The sequence below is a fragment of the Ochotona curzoniae genome, unplaced genomic scaffold (genome assembly GCF_017591425.1).
Source record: "Ochotona curzoniae isolate NIBS_2020 unplaced genomic scaffold, NIBS_Ocur_1.0 contig_4105, whole genome shotgun sequence".
NCBI classification, from domain to species: Eukaryota; Metazoa; Chordata; class Mammalia; order Lagomorpha; family Ochotonidae; genus Ochotona; species Ochotona curzoniae.
In genome coordinates this window covers 7,488,695-7,512,418 of record NW_024466129.1, presented here as the reverse complement: position 1 = coordinate 7,512,418, position 23,724 = coordinate 7,488,695, and positions in this window count along the sequence as shown.

The following is a 23,724-nucleotide window of genomic DNA, read 5'->3' as shown; positions in this document are numbered from 1 at the left end:
ATAAGTGAACCAAAGTTCAGATCAAGGTGAGTAATTTGTTCACCACATAGTCAGGAAGCAGAGGAGCTGGAGCTAGCTTCTTCCAAGAGCTGAGACTGAAATGTAAACACTCCTGGGAGAGGTACAACCTCTAGGGAACAAGCACATAAATCAAACACTCCCAAGCCTCTGGTACAGCACTGTCCAACAAAAACAGAATGTCAGCCTCCCATGTGATTTTCAATTTTCTATTAGCCACAGTCAAAAGTGAAAAGCAAGAAATGAAATTAATAACACAGTCTGTTTAACACACATGTATTAAAGAATATTTCAACATACAGTCAACATAAAATTATTAATAAAACATTTTCACATTACCTTTCTTTGAAATATAGGATGTATCTTGTCCTCACAACAACCTCAGTTTCCTCTAACCACATTTCTAGCACCTCAAAAACACACACAGCTGGTGGTTTTCACCTTGCAGCAAGTGTCTACCAAAAGGATGATCAGTATCTAAAACAAGGACACATCTTCTCCATTAGCTTTCCATAGCGGAGTGGGTGGTGGGGTCAGGTGGGGGCAGGAATAAGAGTTCTGCCATACATAATAAGACACGCAACTTGAGAGATCTTCAAAAAGTTCATGAAATGTGCACATGACAAAACTGCCATGATCTCAAACTTTCTGTATGAGAAGAAACTCTTCATAGTCTGATATAAGATGTCTGAACAGGATTCGGGTTGAGACCCCCCAAGAAGAAGATAGCAGCTTGAAAAGAGCAATAGTAAAGTAATATGAATTCTGCCAAAATCAAAGCAAGAGCAAGTATTAATCTAATAGTGAAGCTTAGGTGTAAACATGGCGGACTCAGTGATGCTTTATAAAATGTTTATGAGAACATGTCCAAAAGAGATCAGCGGTTGACAAACGGATGACTCCGTTTAAGCAGAGATGTTAGAGATGAAACCAAATGTGGTGGCAAGCCAACCACATCAGCTTGTAAGCCAAAAGTTCTCATCATTCAACCCTGATTGAAGAGGCTTGATGACTAACAGCAGGATGAAGAGCCAAGGCCATCCAGACCAACTGATTTGGTTTACTAAATCGTAATTAAAAAATGAAAGTGAAGCGAACTTACTGCTCAATAGGTGCCAATGGAATCAGATTCACTGTGGACAAGAACAGAGTTTTCAGTGAAAACCCTGAACAAATGGAAAGAAGACCCTGAAGAAATACTTGAAACAGGAGATGAAACAAGGGTTTACCAGTTCAATCCTAAAGTTGGAGTACAACCCAATCAATCAAGTAAAAATTAGTAGTGTTGGAGTAAGTTACTGTAAAGTAACGAAGGGCAGGACACAAGACTGGACTCCGGGTGTCTATGTATGTGGAGGCTCTCTGGGTGTGTGGGCGTGCTATGAAGGCCAGCAAGCAGGGCAAAGACTCAGTGTGTGGGGCCTGGTCACTGAGGTTTCTTCTTCATCTACTAAGCTGCCCAGGAGGTACATTTGCTAGAGTCTAAACTTTCCCAGGAGGAGGCAAGTTGGAAGTCAATGCTCGTGGCCTGACACTACAAGCTGGTCATCCACAGCAGTGGTGTCAGCAGGGGAAGAATTTAGAGCATCTTGTCCTCCAAGTGGCCTTTTGGCACCATCCCAGAGACTGTGTACAAGTTCCTAAGGAGAAGACGCTACCATTTAATGGTGCCACTGAGTAGCAGCTATCTCACTGGAGGTGAGGCCCAGTTATCCCACAGGACCTGGAGGAGGAACGTCATAGCAGCCACTTGACATTGGTTGGCACTGAGAACAAGGGAAAGTGATTCCTTTAGCTCATCATTGTTCATTACCAAGACAAGGTTGTCCTTGAAGCCCCCAGAAAGAAGTGTGGATATCAGAGAGTAGAGGGGCGAGAGTCTGGGACAGCTGGATAAGAATGAAAGGGGAGACTCTGCTTAGGCAATTCTGGGATCCACCAACTCCCAGACAGATACAGGAAAATAACGGTGACCTGAACTCTGAACTTAACCGAGAGATGTATTTCATACAAATGTGCCCATAATCCAGCTAATTAAATTATGGAAAGCTCTTGAGACTCCATCTGTTCCTGCTCCTAGATGCAGCATTGATGGCAAAAGTTAAAAAGAGCAAAACATCAGTCACAAGGCAGGCGCGTGAGGGTCCCACAGGAGATTGTGGTGTGATATCAGTGTTGGACAAAAGTCATTCATAAACTAAATGAAAAATCTAGCTCCACAGATCGGAGGCATATGAAGGGACAGGGCGTTTTCCAAACAGAACATGACAAGCAGAGCTTTATGGGGACTCCAGAGACGAGCATGCACAGTAGGAGGCTACTTTTCATGCAGGCGCGCTGTACCTGGAGCACCCATACAGACAGCACAGCTCCTGGAAATCCTGATTCAGAGCCACGTGTATGGGGAGAGGCAGGGAGGGGAGTAACAGATCCTTACGTCCCATTCCAGGGGAGCTGTATCAAGGACGCAGGAAGAAGAGGAGAAGCTAGAGAAATCTGCAGTGAGTCCAGAGTTCTACATTTCTACATCAATTAAGCTCAACATGCTGTTCTGTTCACTCTCTGCTGTTGAAAATTACCTAGACTTTAGAACAACCACCTGACGGTTCAAGGTGGTGCATTACACTGAATGCCAGACACAAAACTAAAGGTAGCCACACCTTGCGATGAATGATGCCTGAAATACAGAGTACATTCTGTCCTTCTTATCATGTGTTCTGTGGCGGTATGTGTTGTATGAAGGGAATTCCAACTGCTCATGGAGAATACAAACTCAGTTTCCCCACATCCGCTGAATGAAGTTCAAAACCCTTTTGTAAGTAATGAGACCAACCATGAGTCCATCCACAAAAAATAAACAAAAAACCTGGAATTCTGGGGATTTAGCCATGCCTTTTACATTATTAACTGAAAAGGGGGTGCCTTTTTAAGATTAGGTAATAAAAGTAGGTTAGAAAGAATCAAGTCAGGACTTGATGAATGCCTAGTGATTTTCCATTGGAACTCTAAGCATCTTGTCCTTGTCTGATAAAAGGGAGCAGCAGGTGGTAGCCCCTTTAAAACTGTAGTTAACTTTCTCAAAACATACCAAGTAATAGAAGTTATTGTTCTCTACCATCCCAAAAGCCAGTTACCAAAATGCCCTGAGAATGCCCCAAATCTGCTGCAATGACCCCTGTTTTGTTCCACTTTGGCTCTAGTGGGATCACTTGTTTCAACCAGCACAGCACGTTGTTGAAACTGTTTTTAACTTTTTGTTACTAATAATAAATGTTAAATACTCGCTACAGAAAACAAGGCAGACTCAAAGACAGCCACAAGTGCTTGAATTCCTAATATTCAAGAATTATCTTTGTAGTATTTTCGTTTACTTTCCTCCATATTATTTTCACAGCGGGGTTCACTTTTTTTAGTTATTAGACTGCATGTATTTTTTTTACATGCTTATTTTGTGCAATGCACAGCTTGGAACTATGAAAGATGCAATGAATTTCTCCATGAAGCTAAAGATCAAGCAAGACACTGTGGACATGTGTTTGCCCATCTTGCAGCATCTGTCAGGGATGTGCAAAGTCTAGAACAGTGAATGCAGCAAGAGTGAAGTAAAAGCAATCACTATGAGTCCATGAGCGTGTTACCAGAATCACTCCCCAAATATGGAGAGATGCATGTGTTTCTTTTATTCCTTAGGCACACTGCTCTACAGAGTTAAACAGTTGTCTCAGGTGATGTCATGTGACCAAATGATACTGTCAATTGGGTGATAAACACCATATTCAATTAGAGCTGAGAATGAAGTTTTTTTTTTTTTTTATTATTATTGTTGCTTACATTGTATTATGTAGTACAGCTCCATAGGCGCTGGGGATTCCCCCCACCCCTCCCACACCCCTCCCCCCATGGTGGATTCCTCCACCTTGTTGCATAACCATAGTTCAAGTTCAGTTGAGATTCATTGCTTGCAAACACATGCCTAGCATAAAGTTCCGTGTCCTATTGTCCAGATAAGTTCAGTGGCCTCTTGGGGAGACCTTCTATGGTCTGAAGATAGGTCTAACAGAGTAAAGATCCGGTCAGTTAAAAGCCCCAACAAGGCCTCAGTATCATTATACAACATTATGGAATTAATTGACATAGTATTGGGTAAACAATATGTTAAAAATAATGCAAGTTCCATTCTTCGAGACATCTGGGTTGAGACAGTATCAATGACAGGTTCAAAAAATAACAAACAACCAAACAAAAATTACACGTTAAATCAAGGCAAACATGTGGTATCTAATCTTTTGGGATTCACTCATTTCCCTTAGCATTATAGTTTCCAGTTGTGCCCATTTAGCCACAAAGAACTGCATTTTGTTTTTTTTAATAGCTGAGTAGTATTCCATGGAGTAGATGAACCAAAGCTTTCTTATCCAATCTTCTGCTGATGGGCATTTTGGTTGCTTCCATGTTTTTGCAATTACTGATTGTGCTGCAATGAACATAGGGATGCATGTTGGTTTGTCGTAAAACAGGTGTTTTGGATATATTCCTAGGAGTGCTATTGCTGGGTCATATGGTATGCAGATTTTGAGTTGTTTGAGTGTTCTCCAGACTGATTTCCATAGAGGCTGTACCAATTTGCAGCTCCACCAGCAGTGGAGTAGGGTTCCCTTTTCCCCGCATCCTCGCCAGCAGGCGTCGTTGGTGTTCTTGTTTATGTGGGCCAATCTTGCTGGTGTTAGGTGGTACCTCATCGATGTTTTAATTTGGATTTCCCTTATTGCTAGGGAGCTGGAACATTTTTTCATATGTTTGTTTGCCATTTGGATTTGTTCCTTTGTGAAATGTTTGCCCATTTCCCGTGCCCATTTCTTGAGTGGCTTGTTCGTTTTGGTTTCTGGAGGTAAAGAGGCAGACATGACAGAGCATATCAGGATGACTTTGTTGTAAATGAGTCCTGATACTTGGTTTGGAAGAAGCTAACCCTGAGAAGAATTATGAAGCCATTTGTCATTGATCTCTTGTTAGAGTTTACTGTATTGAGTGATCCAGGATCCAACTGGTAGACAAGAAAAGAAGATTCTGGGAAAAGGAAGGACTGGTTTGTGTCCACCCACAGTGGGGTTTTCATGGAGCTGGTGCTCAGGGAAGGCATGTGGTCCAGGAGGAGGACACTGAGTGCTTAGAGCACTTACACCAAGCTTACCTAAGTGGTTGTAGCTAAGATGCTTGAGCAAGACTAGGACGCTGCAAAACAACAAAGAACACTTCTAACAATCCCTGAAAGCCTCGTTTGGGTGACAAGTTTCCCCAACTGGGTCAATAACTTTCCTATCAAACTGACCTCATCCAGGCAAACTTCTTGCTTGATCTTCACAAGATGTTGAATCCTTGCTTGGCTGTGGATAGGAAATGGTGTTCTTCAGTCCCAGTCAATTTTCTGCCTTGCAGGTGTCACCATAAACCACTTGAGTCCAGACTGACCAACTCAGACCCACATCCTCTGAACGCCCTCCTGTGAAACAAGCCATGATGGGTGCACTGTGATTGTCCTGGTAGCGTGTTCCTTCACTGCACTGCTATGGTTATCATGGAGTTCATCTGCACTTTTCGTGAGGTGACTCAGCAAGATCCCTGCCATGGCAACCTAAGACCCTTGAGTTAGGAACAATGGGACCCTTGGGGAACCCTAGTTTATTCAGTCCTGACTCACACTCTTAGTTCAACTCCCAAATGCTAAATGAGATGACCCCTATTTTCAGGAATCTTTTTGTTACCAAATCACATTACATTCACTTCTGCCATTGGTGAAGCCAGTGTCTTGACTAGACAGTACATTTGTCTCTGCATGTGCTTGTCATTTTTCGTTGTGTGTCTGTAGGATGAAGCCTGCAAGGAGAGGCTTCCAAAAGGGCACATCTGAGAACAGATGAGTTCACACTAATCTTCTTTTAACAGGCTATGTCTCATGTTCGTCAGAATCTTGATGAGCACTTTCCTTCTGCTTGTTTTGTAGTCTTGTGCTCTGCTTTGTTCAGCTTTGTCTTCTTACAGTTGGAGCCTTGGTGGGCTCTCAGCTGGTGATAACGGAAGCTCACCCAGGCTCCAGAGACAAGATAGCTACACCTTTCTTGTTGAGGACTGTTCTTCCAGATCATCTCAGACTTAATTTGTACATGTTTTGGCTCAGGATCCCCCCCAGTTCTTATGTGTCTTCATTTTGTCAGTCTAGTCTGCCTAAATGGTGCTCACTCTGCCATGGGTAATTGACAATTACAGTGATCAATTTGAGAAACATTCAATACGGATCAAAATTGCTCATTCAAATACCATAGAATAAAAGGATGACACATTCTTAAACATTCTGGCTGTACATTTCCTGGTGGGCATGATGAAGGTTTCAAAAGAAATCCAAATTCCAAAACCTCTCCCTTTTTTAAAGCTATTTCTGTTTTGGATTCCCCCAAACCACAACGTAGACTTAAATGCTTTCATCCAGATGTTTCCCATTACCAATCCCACACTGAGCCTTCCACTGAAGCCTTGCCGCTTAGTCAAAAATGTCTCTTTTATCCTCAATCTTTAAGAAAACTAGACAGATCTGAGAGCATTTTAAAACTCAAAGTGGTAAAACTGTTGACACATCTGGGCTTCCTTGAGGTAATGTTGAGTAACTGTGTTACTGTTCGCTCTATAGACCTCTCAACCGCTACACACACTCTTTCCAACACTCACCATCACTCCTTAAAATTAACACAATTCTGAGTCTGAACTTCTTTTCCTAGTTCTCTTTTTCTTTCTTCTTCTTTTTATTTATTTATTTTTTGACTGTCATGTGGTTCCCCACCTTATGCCACCATTTGTGAAGATTTTAAATCTCACCTGAAAGCATCCCCAAGCCCTGCAATTGAGTCTCTCTCACCTTCTATAGTTCTTCATGCAGAACAGTTTAGCTCTGCTCTAACCTCCATATCTACATCTGCCACCACCTTCAGTACACTGAGGACTCCATCCTACTGGAGACTCACCATGCCTTAGAATTAAGTAAGTTAAGGGGCCTGGCATGGTGGCCTATGGCTAAAGTCCTAGCCTTGCACATGCAGGGACTCATATGGGCACCGGTTCTAATCCCAGCAGCCCCTCTTCCCATACAGCTCCCTGCTTGTGGCCTGGGAAAGCCTTGGGACCCTGCACCCTCGTGGGAGACCTGGAAGAAGTCCCTGGCTCCTGATTTTGGATCAGCACAGCTTCAGCCAGTGTGGTCACTTGGGGAGTTAACCATCAAATAGAAGATCTTTCTTGCTGTCTCTCCTCCTCTCTGCATATCTGACTTGCAATAAAAATAAATACATCTTTTAAAAAAATAATCAAGTAAGTAAATACTGACAAAGAGACATTAACTCATCTGACATGTTATTAATTATCTTTTATAAAAATGAATTATTGTTGCAAGACTTTATGTTTTTAACCAAATAGTGGTACTGGGACTTTTTGTTACAGTAGATTTTTCCTCAATACTCAGACATTTCATGCAATCCATCAGAGAGAACGGTCTGCTCTGTATGTGTAGGACTATGAAATACTGTTTATACATCCCTTGGGTAGAGAGCAACAACACATGTGAAGGAAAACAAGAAAGCAATTGTTTGGAGAAAACTGTCCTTGTATCCGTATATGTGAACTCACTTCATTCGGTGAAAGCAATGTTCACATCTAGGGTGTTTAATGGAGCCTGTTAAATAGAAAATGGTCTAAAAGCACATTTAATATTTAAGAAAATTTTCTTTCCTTCCAATTTGGTGTAAAATTTCAGTTGCTTTTCCTTAAGGCTGGTTAATCCTAAAAATTTCCTGAGGCACCAATGATTGAACCCCTAAGGAAGCATACCTTCAATTAAGGATAAAAAAACTTAATGGCACTGTAAGAATTGATGATTTCAACAAGCTCTTGCTTTTTAACCGGTGAAATCACCACACTGCAATATCCCGTGTCTTACTGTGATAAAAGATAGCTCAAAATTTAGATTTGATCATGAGAAAGAGCCATGCTAAAACTAATTTATGATTGACAAACTTCAAGGGCAGGGAAAAAAAGGAAATTTCTGTTAAGTTAGAAATATGTGATAACTGGACCAGGAAATGGTGACTTTGTTAACATAAATATGTGAATAAGTGATTGGAATATTTTCTTTTATTCCATCAAAACATCTTGTTCTCCAACAGTTTAAAAAAGAAATAACCTGCTGAGTCTGACACAAGCCTCGTACTGGAAAGCTCAGAGACCACTCAACAGAGTTTATGGTTTCACTCTGGCAGGCAGTGAAGTTTTCACTTGAAGAGCGAGACCACCCAAGCAACCCCTCTGGGGGAGATCTCTGGCTTTGGAATAGATCTGCTCTGATCACCAGCAAATGTTCACTTGAGTGAAAAAGTGGAATTATGTTGAAACGGAAAGGTTATTACAGAAAACAGAAGTCTTATTCGAACCATATGGTCTGAGATGAAATGAGAAGATATCTGATAGCTTCACGCTGGGAACATTGAATGAAATGCAAGGGCTTTCCAGGCAATCAACCCCAGAAGGTTAAGCAGAGCCTCAGCATGAACTCTGATTTTCTTTTCGATATTGCATTTACCTGTGTCTTCCAACAATACCCCATCCTGCTTCTTTGGCATTCTGTGGACAAAGGCATCCGGTGGCCATCTTTTTCAAAAGGGGATTTAGGGGGAAAACATGGGGAAGTAACTGCTTCATTTTTGAAACAGGAGGATTTTCATGAAAGGCTCATTTGCTTTTGAATTTTTCAAGGCATAACTGATTTAGACTTGAATTGCTATTTATTACCTGTGCTAAACTATTCCATTTCCTGCACAACGGAAACTGTCATAGAGTTCAAGCGGACATCAAACTTGAAAGAGCATCTATTTTTATCATTCTTGTCATTTTCCACATTTCCACATTTTTAGAATTCTCATAAGGGCTAAAAACCTACAGAATTTATACCAAACTCTTTTATCGACTGCCTTAAAGGACTGAGAAGAATGAAGAGTTCTGCGACTTCCTTAGGAAACTGCGCCTTATTCTGTACCCTCCCCTTTCTACCGGGGCATGCAATATTGAATCGTGAGGTAATTCATAATCTAAATAGACCTATAACATGGACTGAAATCAAATTGGTAATTAAAGCCCTCCCAACCAACATAAGTCCTGGACCAGATGACTTCCCTGCTGAATTCTATCAAACATTTCAAAAAGAACTTAACCCAATTCTCCACAAGCTACTCAAAGAAATCAAACGACAGGCAAATACTTCTGATCTTTTCTATGAAGCCAGTATCAACGTAATACCAAAGCCAGATGGAAACAACAGAAAAAGAGAACTACCATGTTTATCAAGGTTAAAAGGTGTTCAACAAAATACTAGCCAACAGGTCCCAATAGCACATCAGCCAGATCATTCACCCAGATCAGGTGGGATTTATCTTAGGCATGCAGGGATGGTTAAACATTCACAATCAATAAATATGATACATCTTATCTATAAATTGAAAAATAAAAAAATATATGATCATCTCGATAGAGGCAGAGAAGACATTCGATAAAAACCAATATCACTTCATGCTGAAAACTTTTAGTTAGATAGGCATAGAAGGAACATTCTACATCAAAATAAAAGCAATATACAAAACACCCAATGACAGAATTATACTAAATGAGGAAACACTGGAAGCCTTCCTAATAAAATCTGAAGTTAGACAGTGCTGTCCACTGTCGTCCATACTCTTCAATATAATATTGGAACTCTTTGCCAGAGCCGCTAGTCAAAAACAAACAACAACCAAAAAAAAAAAAAAACCGAATTAAAGGAAAACAAATTGGAAACAAGGAACTGAAAGTATCTTTATTTGCAGATGACAATAAACAGTGTTGGGACAACTGGATAGCAGCTATCAGAACGAAGAAGCAAGAGTTGTACCGGTCACATTATACGAAAATCAGCTCTAAATGGTTTAAGGACCTAAATCTGCACCCAGAAACCATGAAACTACTAAGGGAAAACATAGGAAGCACTCTCCAAGAAATAGCAAGGAGGAAAGACTTCTTAGAAAAGAGGTCAAAAGTACAGATAGTCAAAGTCAAAATAAATAACTGGGACTACCTGAAACTAAAAGCTTCTTGTAAAGCAAAGGAAACCACAAAGTGAAGAAGCAACAAATGGAATGGGAGAAAATCTTTGCACACTGTGCAAGTGATAGGGAACTAGTACCCACGATTTCCAAATAACTTCAGAAACCCAGGGACAGAAACAAACAAACAAAACAAAACAAAAACTACAACAAAAATAAAAATAAAAAAAAAAAAAGAAAAAGAAAACTTGGAAAAATGGGCAAAGGAAATGAACATTTTTCAAGAAATATCCAATGGCTAATAAACATATGAAAAGATGTTTAGGTTCCCTAACCATCAGGGAGATAAAATGAAAACCACATTTAGGTTCCACCTACCTCCAACGAGATTGGCCTACATTCAGAACTCTACTAACAACACCTGCTACCATGGATGTGGGGAGAGGGGTACTCTCCTTTACTGCTGATGGGAGTGTATGCTAGTACAAACACTATGGAAATCAGCATGGAGAGTGCTACAAGAATTAAAAACTGACCTGCTGTATGACTCAGCAATCCTACTCCTAGGAATATACCCAAAAGAAATGAAATCTGCATATGAGAAAGGGACCTGTAATCTATTTACAGCAGCACAATCTACAACAAAGACATGGAAACAACCCAGATGCCCATCTGAAGAGGAGTGGCTAAAGAAACCATGGTACATCTACTCTAAGGAATACCACTTCACCATTAAATAAATGAAATTATACCATTTGCAACTAGATGGTTCCAACTAAAGACCATTATGCTCTGTGAAATAAGTCAATTCCAAAGGGACAAATATCATATCTTCTCTCTAATATAAGGAAACCATCATGCAAAGTGTAAGTTCAATAACCTTTCCATACTGTTTTTGCTGAATCCCACGTGCTTTGATGTTTTTTATTTCACTTTCATTTCTTGCAAGTACTTTCTTTTCTCTTCCATAGTTAATCATTGGCTCATAGATCATGTGGTGACATCATTTTATCCAAGAGGCTTTTGTGTTTTCTTTTCATTACCCATGTGTTGGTTATCAGTGGTTTTTTTTTTTCTGACACCTTGGTGCTTTATTTTTTTCCTCCTTTTCTTTTTGTTTTAACTTCATACCTATTGCTGAGCTTATTTCATGGCTTCTCATTTAAGGGAATGTATAGTGATGGAGTAATAGGAACTACCATATTCAGATGTGAAGATACAATGAATAGACATCCTTACTTCTAAACCAATGATGGACTCCCAATGAAACTATTGGACATATCTAGACAATGGGATGCTAGACTGTCTGACATTGTCTGTACCAACAATGTCAGGGCACACTTAAATACAGACTGATGGAATTACAACTCCTTTTGAAGGACTGTATTATTGTAACAACATTGAGAAAATCAGTCAAGGGGTAGGAATTTGGAGTGGGGGGAATTCCAGACTCTACAGAATTGTACTATAAAATTCAAAATTCAAAATAAAAATTTTTAAAAATGGGGTTAGAGTTGAGGAATTATTCAGTCAGAAAGAGGACTTGATGACTATTTTAAGGACTGTTTTCAGGAGATAAATATGAATAGCCTTGATGATGAAGTAACAGGGGGACATGCACTTGAAGAGAATCAGGATATTTATAGCAGATGCAATTGCATGGTTGATGAGACATTTAATCAAAGAAGATTAGAGTTAGCTATCCTTTTAATTAATGTATGCTTCATGTATATATGTACTTTCAGGTTAAGACAGAGGGAGAGAGAGAGAGAGAGGTAGGGGGACAACAGAAGCCTAAACAAAACACATATTTTCCATAATATTCTATGTATCATAGATACATAGTATATATGCATACATAATGATGAATGGTATTTGCGAGCAAGGGCCTCTCTTAGCATTGTCAGGATGAGCTTCCATTGCCAAACTTTCCTTGTCCCAGTTTGTTGCAAAAGTCTCTTCATTGTGTATCTATCCGCAACAACAACATGACAGAGGAAACAAACAAACAAACAAGGCAAACTCTCCTTGAAGGACACTGAGACTTGCACACACATCTCCTTGAAAGCAAGTTCGAAAATTTATTCTCTTCTTTCTGAAAATGAAGGGAGAAATGACTAAAGGTCATCTGTGCCACAAAAGGACAGGTTCATTCCATGTTTTCACCAGAACTTTGTGGCTAATGAAGGCCCTTCCAGAACCATAAGAGGATGATTTCAGTTTTCTAAATTAAATTAAATGCACATTATTTTTAAAAAATTACACTTCTTACTGGTATATCAGGTAATTCAGGCAAAGCATATGGATAATAACAACTAGATAAGCTGGACAAAAAGAAAAATATTTTCTTGAAGAGCACCCATAGAATCAGCAGGGGAAAGGAAAAATCCAGAGGTGTGCTTTTTCAGAAAGACACTTGCTGATTTCTGGAAAGGCAAAGACAGGGAAAATAATAAGAAGCTTAACAGAACCGTGGTTTTCATATCGGGGGATGAAAAGCAGAATCTGGGATGCCAAGGAGATGCAGGATCTGATAAGCCAAGGATTTGCTTAAGACCAGACGATTCCAAAAGAGACTAGCTGTTGCAAAGGTTGAAATCAGGTTTCAATCCTGTGAATCCTTAGGAATGAATGAATGTGATATAGATTTGCTAATGCTCTGGTCTAACTTCCTGTCAAGAAGATACAGAAATTCCATGTTAAGAAATAGGACATCAGAGATGGGTACAAGAAGTTAGCTAAGATGAATGGTCCAGCTATCTTTCCACAGAGAAAATAATTTGAACAGATCTTAATGCATCAAAATTTCCCCCACCAGAGCCTAAGAAGCTTCGGAAGTCAGTTATTTGGATTTAGTATAGCAGGAAAAAAAGCTTTGAAGAGGGCAGGAAAAAAAGTTGTCAAGTTAATGCTTTCCTAGTTCCAGAAGTGCAGGATGGAGAACACTTCCAGTTTGGTGCAGGAAGAGAAAATGTGTAGAGTTCAAGTTTGAAACTCAGTGCCAAGAATCGAGATGGCGGAAGAGGATAAGGACACGTTTAAACATTAAATCATTAGCCAACTTGAAGCAGAGAAGGAGCAATCCTGAGAATACAGACCAAAGGCAGAGGGATACCTGGAGGCCTGTAGGCATAGGGAAGCAGTGAAGACACTGAGGCAGCGTTGCAGTGACCAGATACCCAGTGGCTGTCAGCAATCAGCGATCAGAATTCCACCAGTGGCCAGGTGGGAAGGGGATTTCAATGGGAGCTCAGGAGCTGACCTCAGATGTGTAACTGCCTGTCTTGCTGATTTGTTTCACTCAACCATGAGCAGAGGCAGAATGACAGATACCAAACAGGCAAGTGCAGGAACAGGGTGGATTTCACAGCCCAGGTTCCCACCACTGCCATATGTGCTGCCATTTTGAATATTGAGGAAAAGGCTGTGGGGGTTGGAGGAACAACAGCGAGCTATGCTTGTGCTAAGCAAGCAGTGAATTCATTTCCAGCTCAACACATTGCACTGGTCCCACACAGAAAACAGCATTGACTTGGCACCCTACAGGTTCCACCCAAAATGGATGCAGGTGCCCTTATATTCCAGCAAGGTCAGCACCATTGATTTAAGACAGTTTAGTGTCTCTCTAACTCTGGAAACTGCTCAAAATAGAGTGGGAGAAAGGCTGTGTAGACCATGGTGCACTCACAGCACAGGGTCACAGAGGTGGAGAATGGTGAGCCAGAAGCTGAGGCTACAGAGACCATGTCGAAACCTAGCACAAGAGCCCAGGCCTGAAACTCACTGTAGGGAGTGGCACAGGTGACTATGAACAAAGAACCAGGTAGCTAATGCAATCAATAAAAGCAACCTGTAGACCAGTGTGAGAAACAGCTTAGAAACTAGCCCACTGGAGAAGAATCTTCTTACCAGCAAGCAATGAGCACCAGCAAAAGAAGGGACAGATGTACAATGAATATTACTGGTGTCTCCACACAAAGGGGCAAAAGCCTTTGTCAGCCTCAGAGTCAACTGAGGAAGACACTTGAGGAAATGACGATAAAGCATTTTAAAAACTTGTCATAAAGCTTCTTGTCAACAATGAGGAGCACATATGAGAGTTCAAGGAATTTAAGGAACATGTCACAAGGGAATAGCAACAGTGAAACAAATTCAAGCTGAATTAATAGAAATGAAGGACACAATGGAGCAATTTTAGTATATGTGCTGCCGAAGCGAGCACAGAATGGAGCCATTTTAAAATTGAAAAATTCAAAATAGAATGATTGAGCAGAAGCAAGAATCTCAGACTTGGAATGTATTTCTTGCCACAATGGAGAAACAATAAAAAAAAATCTGGAAGATGAACTAAGTGAAGCTATGAAAAGTTACTTAAGAATTAAGGGACACTAATAAAAGGATGAATAAAAGAGTTATGGGAGTTCCAGAAGGCACAGAAAGAGAAGCTGGGTTTAAAGATGTGTTCAATGAAATAATAAAGGAAAACTCAGATGCAACTGTCAGGCTGATTGACCAAGGTGTTGCACCTTACTTATGCCAACTGCAAGCGGGCAACCTTCCCTTGGGCAGTCTCCACAAGACAGTGGCCATTAGGACATTATGCAGGAAAACAAAATTAAAATTTCATCTTTAAGCTCTAAGCAGATTGACTGCAGTAAGACCCAGCACATTGATTAAAGCTAATGACCACTATCCCAAGAATTTGTTCTCTCTATCTTCGTTGGCATAAAGTAAAGAGCTTCTCCCTGGACAGACGAGAGCTTTGGCCTCCAAGACTCAGGTATACCCAGCTTAGCATTAGCCTGGTTGGCTCAGGGACTGTCTTTATTAACACTCCCCTAGCTGTGAGCAGAGAGCAAGACCCTAAGCAGTGGGGAATGAGGCACCAAAGTGAACACAGGTCTTGATTTTGAATCTTTTAAAACCCTTGCTAGATGGATGATAAAAGCCTCCATCTGGATCAATGCAAGCGGATGAAGCTTCCGGTCCTGCCCAAATTCCAAGTAGAAACTTGTACCCCAGTTAATTGGCTGTATACCCTGGCTGGTATCATCTGTGGTTGGCTTCAGTGGCGTGACTCTGCAATTTCATCCCAGGAACAGGCATCTAATGTGCAAATCCCTGCTAAGACTAGCAGGCACCATCTGTGTCCCCAGTGTTGTTAGCAATTGCTATGGAAGAAGGTAAAATGTTAATATACTAAAACATACAATCAGAAATAAAATCAAAGAAGTCTAACAAATGTATTTCTGAAGATACTTCTTCAGGACAGTGCCTTTTACCATGAAAACCGTTCATTATAATAACAGAAACAAAGCATGAGAGGCACAAATACCAATCTAAGAACACAGGAAGTACAAAAAGGTAAGGCGATGGTATGCCGCCAAAAGAACACATCCATTCTTTAGTGGCAGACCGCAAGGGAAAAGGAGATTGATGAAACACCCATTTAAAAACTCAAATCAGGGCCCCGTGTGGTGGCCTAATGCTAAAGTCCTTGCCTTGCATGCACCAGGATCCCACATGGGTGCCAGTTCATGTCCCATCGGCCCTGCTTCCCATCAAGCTCCCTGCTTGTGGCCTGGAAAGCAGTAAAGAACCCAAAGCCTTGGGACGCTGCACCTGCATGGGAGACTGAAAGAGGTTCCTGGCTCCTGGCTTCGGATCAGCTCAGCACTGGCTATTGTGACCCCTTGGGGAGTGAGTCAGTGAATAGAAAATCGTCCTCTCTGCATATGTGACTTTGCAATAAAAATAAATATTTCTGTAAACTTCAAAGCAGTGAGTATGAGAATGCTGAAAGACATACAGGAGAACACAGTCTGATGATATCAGCAAAATAATGCAGTACACCAACTAGAATTTAGTGGAGAGATGAAGATCTTGAAAAGGAAGCAAAGAGAAAATATAACAGTCAATGCCTTAAATAAAAACACACTGCTGAAATCCTCCGCAGCAGATTATAATCAAACGGGAAGAAAAAATCGGAGCTTGAAGACCCGTCTTTCACAATACCACAGAGGACAGAGGGATCCTCTCTAGAAAAGAGGAAATAGAGGGAAAAAAATAAAGAATAAATGGAGACAACCTATGATATCCGGAGACATCATTGAATAAGCAAATATTCAATTTGTGCGGATTTCTGAGGGAAAAGAGAGCAGTAGAGATGAGGAAAACATAGTTGCGTACATCAAAACAGAAAACTTCCCGGATCTGAAGAAAGATGATGACATCTGAGTGCAAGAAGACCAAGGACCCTAAATAGACATGAGCAAAGTACAAAGAGAATTCTAAAAATGTTAAGAGAAAAGCACTGAGTCACTTTGAAGAGAATCCCAACCAGATCAACAGCTGTTTCTTAATCCTACATGCCAGAAAGGAGTGGAATGTTCCAACTTCCAGAAGAAAGTTACTGCTAACCAAAATATGTAATCAGTGAAACTTTCCTTCATAAAACAAGCAGAAATAGTAATGGTTTTCTCAGACAAGGAAACCTGAGGGAATTCATCGCTTATCAGATCAGACACTCAAGGACGTCATGCTTACACATGCCAAGGAAGGCAGGAACCAAGATGAAAATGCATGAAAGGATAAAACCCACTAGAGACCAAACAAATAACAGCAAGAATAAATTGAACAATCCTTTTTAAATGGCAGGACTAAGTAATAATAAACTTTAATGCAAATAGACTAGTTCCCTCGGTTCATACATATGGTTTGGCCTTGCAGTTAAAATGCTGATAAAGAAGCCTGAATTCTGGGGCCAGCATTGTGGTGAAGTGAGTAAAAGCTGCCAGCTGCAGGGCCAGCATCCCACATGGGCGTCAGTCTGAGTGTCAGCTACTCCACTTCTGATCCAGCTCCCTGCCATTTTGCAAAAGAAAACAGCAGAGGATGGGCTAGGTGCTTGGGCCCCTGCACTCATGTGGCAGACCCAACTGAAGCTCCAGGCTTCTGATTTTGGCCTGACCCAACCCCAACCATTGCATACATTTGTCGAGTGAACCAACAGATGGCAATTCTCTTTCTTCCTCCTGCTCTTCTTTGCTTCCATCCCTTATTCAATCTTCTCGACTGCTCTGCCTTTCAAATAAATAATTTAGTTTTTGTAAAGAAGCCTGAGGGAAAAGAGAGCAGTAGAGACTATGAAAATGTAGTTGGGCGCATCATAGCAGAAAACTTCCCTGATCTGAAGTACCAGAGTACCTGGGTTTGGGATGCAGCTCTGCTCCTGCTCCTAGTTTCTTGCTAATGTGGCAATGAAGAGCGACGGTTAATTGGGTTTCTGATACCACAGGGAAGACAGTGAGGAGAATCCCCAGAAGACCTATACCTAATTGCTCGATTGCATTACTCCTCCCAGATTTGATCAGGCACAACCCCGGCTGTTGCAGACATTTTGCAAGTGACCCATTGAATGGGAGTACTTTTTCTAGCTCTCATTCTCATGCTCTGGCAGAAGTGGATCAGCCAGGACATGAACTGGAGCCCATTGGAATACTGGCAGTTGCAGGTGAAGGACTAGTCTGACAAACCACCACACTGGCCTGGTAATTTTCATTTTTTAATGTCTTCTAGAATACTTCCATGTTCATGGAGTTAAAGAATTACTATTATTAAAATTTCCATATTACCTGAAGTTATTTGGACTCAATAAATCTAAACCCTAAAAAAAAAAAATACCTGATCTCGGACAAAAATTCTAAAATTCACATGGAAACATTACCCAAAATAATCAAAACACTGAACAAAAGAGAAAAATGCTGGAGACATCACCACCTCAAATTTCAACAGTTGTGATAAAGCTGCTGTAACCAAAACAGCATGATACTGGCATGAAACAGACACATTGACCAATGCACCAGACATAGGTTCCCCAAATCACTACATGCATATAACCAACTGATCTTTAATACAACACCAAAAGACCAGTATCTCCAATAAATGTCGCTGTGGAAATTGGAAACCCATATACAGAATGAGTCGTGACAGCTATATAAAACTGCAACACAAAATTGACCAAAGAGAAATGTAAGCTCTGAAGCTATGCAACCTCCAGACAAGAATACTTAAAGATGTAGGCATAGGCAAGAAGTGTTTTAGTAAAACTCCAAAATCAAGGAAATCAAAGCAAAAACAGAAGAATGGGCTTCTGTGAAGGGATTTGCACATAGCAAAGACATCGATGAGCAGAGCGAGGAGACAACTGATAAAGGGATAAAATATTTACATGTAAAATGCATTTTTGGAAAAATAAATTTTCAAAATAATCAATATCCAGAATTAGATTTTAAGAACTCAAACGTATGAGGAACTCTGAAACTCAACAACAAAAAACAAACAATCCAGTTTAGAAATAAGCACAAGAGACCACAAATACCCAAAGCTATCCTGAAGAATAAAGATCAAGCTGGAGGAATCATAATTCCACACTTCAAGACATACTACAAAGCAGCAGTCATCAAAGCAGTCTGGTACTGGTACAGAAACAGAAAAGATCCATTCATCAAGGAGACATACAGTCCTCAATGTTAGTGCACTTAATGATTGAGCTTAAAATAACAAGAACAAAGAAGTGAGATATAAAACCACAATTATACTCGGTGATTTCAATACTCCCGTATTGTCGTCAGTTGAGCAAATAGACAAAAGCAAAGAAATAAGCCAAAAAACAAAAAAAATGAGGATCCACATGCTTGACCATGAGGTACTGTGGAAAACTTGGCCTAACACTAGAATGTATATATCAAGAGCATATTCTCAAGTATAAATGGAACATTCATCAACATGGACCATATTCTGGGGCATGAAGCAATTCTTAACAAACCTGGAAGAATCGAAAACACACCAAATGTGTTTGACCTGATCTTGAAGAGATAACTGGAAGTCAATAATAGACAGCAAGATTTTTAAAAACCTCCAAAGGAAATTAAATTGCACACCCTGTTACTCAACAAGAACCAAAAGAGATCAGAAAATATTTTGAACTATGTGAAAACAAAAATGAAGCAAGTCAAAACCTCATGAGATTTAATTAAGGCGATAGCCAGAAGGAAATTCTCTAGCATTAAATGTTCATATTAGGAAAAGAAAAAGAACTCCACTTACTCACAAAGTGGAATGAGGGGAAGAGACAATGAAAATAAAAGCAGAAACCACCAATATTTTTAAAAAGACAAAGTTAATGGAATTAGAAGTTTATACCTTGATAAGGTCAAGAAAATTAATAAATCCTAGTATTATAAATTCGAACATGACAAGAGATAGCATAAATTATTATTGTGAGAATTGAATAGCAAGATCCTGCTAAAATAGCTACACATAGTGGAAGAAAATAAAGTGAGTACTCCGAACAAATATATGCATACAAATCTGGCAGTTTAGGTTAAACATACTAACTTTTTGAAACATATTTTGTGTCATTCAAGAATAGGTCAGATGAATAAAATTGTATCACTAAAAACGTTGAATTTATAGTTGCTCTTCCAAAAAGAAAACTTAAGGCATAAATGGTTTTATTTGGTTAAATTCTGCCACACATTCAAAGAAAGAAAAAATGTCAACTTTGAAAATTCTTTTCATGAAAATAAAATAGAAGAATCAATTTTATGTCCAGCATTATACTGATGCAAAAATAAAAATGATAAGAAAACTATAGACTAATTTCTCTCATGAACAAAGGAGCAAAAATGCTCAGCTCAGAATCAGTGAATTGAATCCATGTTAGAAAGCAATAAAACATGATAATCAAGTCAGTTTTGTCTCAGGAAGGTACGGCTTGCCTCAACAACCCAAGATTAAACAGTGCAATACATCATGGTACATTATAATTTAGCAAAGCAATTCATCCAACAGCGTTACACACTGCATTATGGAGAAAAACATAATCAACAGATGGAGAAATTCATTTGATAAAAGTGAAAAAGTCTTCTCACGACAAAAAGCTCTCAGAAAAGTAAGAATGGAAGGGATTTGGACCAAGTTAATAAAGCACGAAAACACACCATTTTTGAAGGTAAAAGACTGAATGCTTTCCTCCTAAAATTGAAAAGATAAGAATATCTATTTATACCTCTACAATTCAGCTTTGGCCAGGAAATCCTAGTAAATGCAACAAAGCAATAAAAATGAGTAAAGGAGCTCATTGGACAGGAACAAAAGCTTCCACTGCCTGCAGAAGTCACGATGTACTAGGTAGACTGTAGAATATTCTACAGAAATGACTAGAACACATAACTAATTTCAACACACGGCAGTTTTGATAGAAAGGGCATATTATTGGAAATGCAGAACTGAGCAGAAATGACCCAAGAAGAAATAGAAAACCTCACTGTCTCCAGGATTGTTAAAGAAATTTAACTCAATACTTTTTAAACTGGAGGTGAACTTGCTGGGACCTTACTAGGACGCTCTCTTTGAGCTAACAACTGGAAGGGAAAGAGAAAGATCAGGGCTAGGCAGAGAAAGAATCATGTCACCTACCAGGAATGTCTGTTGCAATGACACACTTGAGCTCTGGTGGAAGAAGGACTGACAAATGTGAGCTGGAGCTGGGCCAAGATTCTATTCACTACTTGGTTTTCAGGCGCGTGCATTCTGACAGAGGGCCAGAATGACATTTTAGTTGGGTTCCAACTTGGGCTGCTGCGTTCAAGAGTCTTTGAAATAGCTCCCCATCCTCTGTCGTGCAGTACCTGGTTGACTGGCTGCAGGACCTTTGGGAAAGGAAAAAGGGTTGAGCACTGTGCCCATGTAATAGAGCATGCCAGTGCACTTCCTCTGGAGGTCCAGGCAGTGCTTTGAATAGGGGGTTTGTGGGTCCCCAAACTGGCTTGAGTTTACAGATGTTTGTGGAATGAGGATTGCCTCAGCGTGGTGACCCTCCTTGTTTATTTTCTTTGCGCAACTCTAACTTTCCCTTTTTGGTTCCCATCCATTTTACAGCTAGGGGGCGCTGTGCTCTATAGACCTTCTCTGCGGCCCTCTGGGAAGCAGGTTTACCTTAACTGCCACTTCCTCCTGGTCATGGAATCAGGTAATTGCATTCCTTTGGCCCGTGAAGGTGAGGTGCAGTCACTTGTTCTTTCTTGTTCAGGGCTCTGCGACCCGTGGCTGTGAGGTAACTCAGTGCAGTTAAGGCCCCTGCCACTGTGAGCTGTCGCTGATGCTCTGCGACTGGCACAGGCCTCTGGGGCTTCCCAACCACGAGGGCTGGATCTTTGCATTTGCCTTCAAGTCCATGTGCTGAAGCCCTAAACCCAAAGTGAATGGTGCTGGGAGGTGAGACCTTTGGGAAATAGTCAGGGTTAGGTGAGTTTGTGGAGGTGGGAACTCTACTCCAGCACAATGGGTTTCTGTGTCTTCATTAAATGTAGGGCACTGGGACCAGGGTGCTCACTCCCCTCTCTCCTTCCCTCTCTGTCTCTTTCTTCCCCCACCCCCTCTTTGAGGATTAAGCAAAGAAGGCAGCTGTCCATAAACTAGGAAGCCGACCCACACCACATAGCAGAGTTGCTGGAGCCCTAATCTCAAACTTGCAGGCTCCAGAACTGTAGGAAACTTAACGTCTGCTGTCTCAGCATTCCAGTCTGTGCATTCCGTTACAGCAACCCGAGCTGACTGAGAAGCCATGAACACGGCCCTGTGATTGCTTAGCTCGACCTCACCATCCCCAGGGCAATTCCGTTATCTCTACCTTGTTTGACACAGGCCCTCATGCTTTCCCTGAGCATAGGAGCTGGCCTTGCAGATACTCTGCCATCTCCTGGTGTTCTATGAGGCACTCCACAGGAGTGCTTCCAATGGACAAAATCTCCCTTATTTGTGGCTTTGAAACTACAGCCCCAGTGAGGTTGAGTTTCGCCTTCTTGGGAGCCCATCACCTTCATCATGGAGTCCTGAGAAGGATCCTGCTTGTCACCTGCTGGAGATGGATGTCGTTTCAATGCTCTATGAGATGTCCTCTGGGGCTCACCCTTAAGTTTTAGCTGCTGACTAGTCAGCCACTCCTGTTGGTTATTTTCTTCAAAGAATTCACCTGGGGCAACAACAGCCATGCCACTCCGTTTCCTTTCTAATGAGCATCTCCCATTTTTCTCAACTGTCTGTCATACCACACCATGCAGAAGTAGCATTACAATATATCTCCTGCTGGAATTTAACAGGTGCCATTGTCTCTTTCTGCCAGGGACATTCTTGCTTTACCTCATATTAAACACCTTGTCATTCACTGGTAAATACATCTTGATAATAGAATGCTGGATTTCTCTGCCATTGCCTGTACCTTCAAAGCCAAGATAAACTTAAATAGCAGAATGATGGGCTGATGATTGTTTTTGAAGGACTCTACTATTGTAATAATATGGGGGAAATCACTAGGAGGAAGGGAACTGGGGAGGAGGGAATTGGAAATCCCTCAGCCTATGAAATTGTATCATAAAATTAATTAACTAAGTTTTAAAAACCGCATTCCCATATCCAGCCTGTTGTATTACTGCTGGCAAGGACAGTACAGACTTGATTCCTGGGAAGACAGGAAGAGTCTGAATTGGGCTGCAGCCCCAGTAGAAGCTTCATCCTACTGTATGGAAGCTCTAAAGCTGGGGTGACCCCAGAGCAGTGCTTAATGTCTTTCCCCCACACTTGAGAGAATCAATGGATTTGGGGAGCCCTGGGAAGGAGTGTAGCCTTGGGGCAGGCAAGAAATCTTTAGACAAGCCATCCATCAGTGGAGTGGGCAGTGTGGATTCTCTACTGATACAACTTCCAGCAGCTGGGCACATTCAGAAAGTGGATCTGGGCGGGATCATCAGAGCACCTGTTATGTGGACTCAGAAGAATGTTTTATTCCATTCCAAAAGGTTTAAAGCCAGACAAAACTAAAACAAATGTTGCCAGAATCCAAGGGTTGTTCCTTTTGCAGGGCACAGAGTAAGTATTGATTGACCAAGACCATCAAGCAAGGGTACAGGTACCTCCAGGAGGGGTGTGGTCTTGTAGAAACTCATCAACTCATCAGGCTGTCCATTTACAGTTATAGACCTGGAAGGGCACACGCATTTGGTGAGTACTAGTGTGGCTGAAGGCCAGGAAAGCATGCTATTTCTGAACTCACACGTAATTTAGATACAAACAGTCTAAAATTTCCTAGGTTTTTAGTTGAGGAATTCTTAACCCAGGTGCAATCCATCTGTTCCTTTTCCAGTCGTTAAGTTGGACTCCTTCTTTCCTCTTTCCCTGGTTGAAATGATTAAAGCAGTGTGTGTGTGTGTGTGTGTGTGTGTGTGTGTGTGTGTGTGTGTGTGTGTGTGTATTGTTTTTAGGATGGAGTATTTTGACTGATTGCAACCAAAATGACTCTGATTTCAAATCACACTGCAGGTTGGCTGCATTTTGTAACCTAATGACTATTAAAAGCAGGATATTATCCACTTTATGGTAATTCTGTTTTTAAAACAAATCAAGACAATGACTTGTTTCTAATATTTTTAAAAGCCCCTCACAGCAAGGAGGAATGTTGTGGACTTTACAACAGGGGCAGTGAGACCAGGATAATCCAAAATCATTCTGTTTTAGCAGCTCTAAGAAAATATTT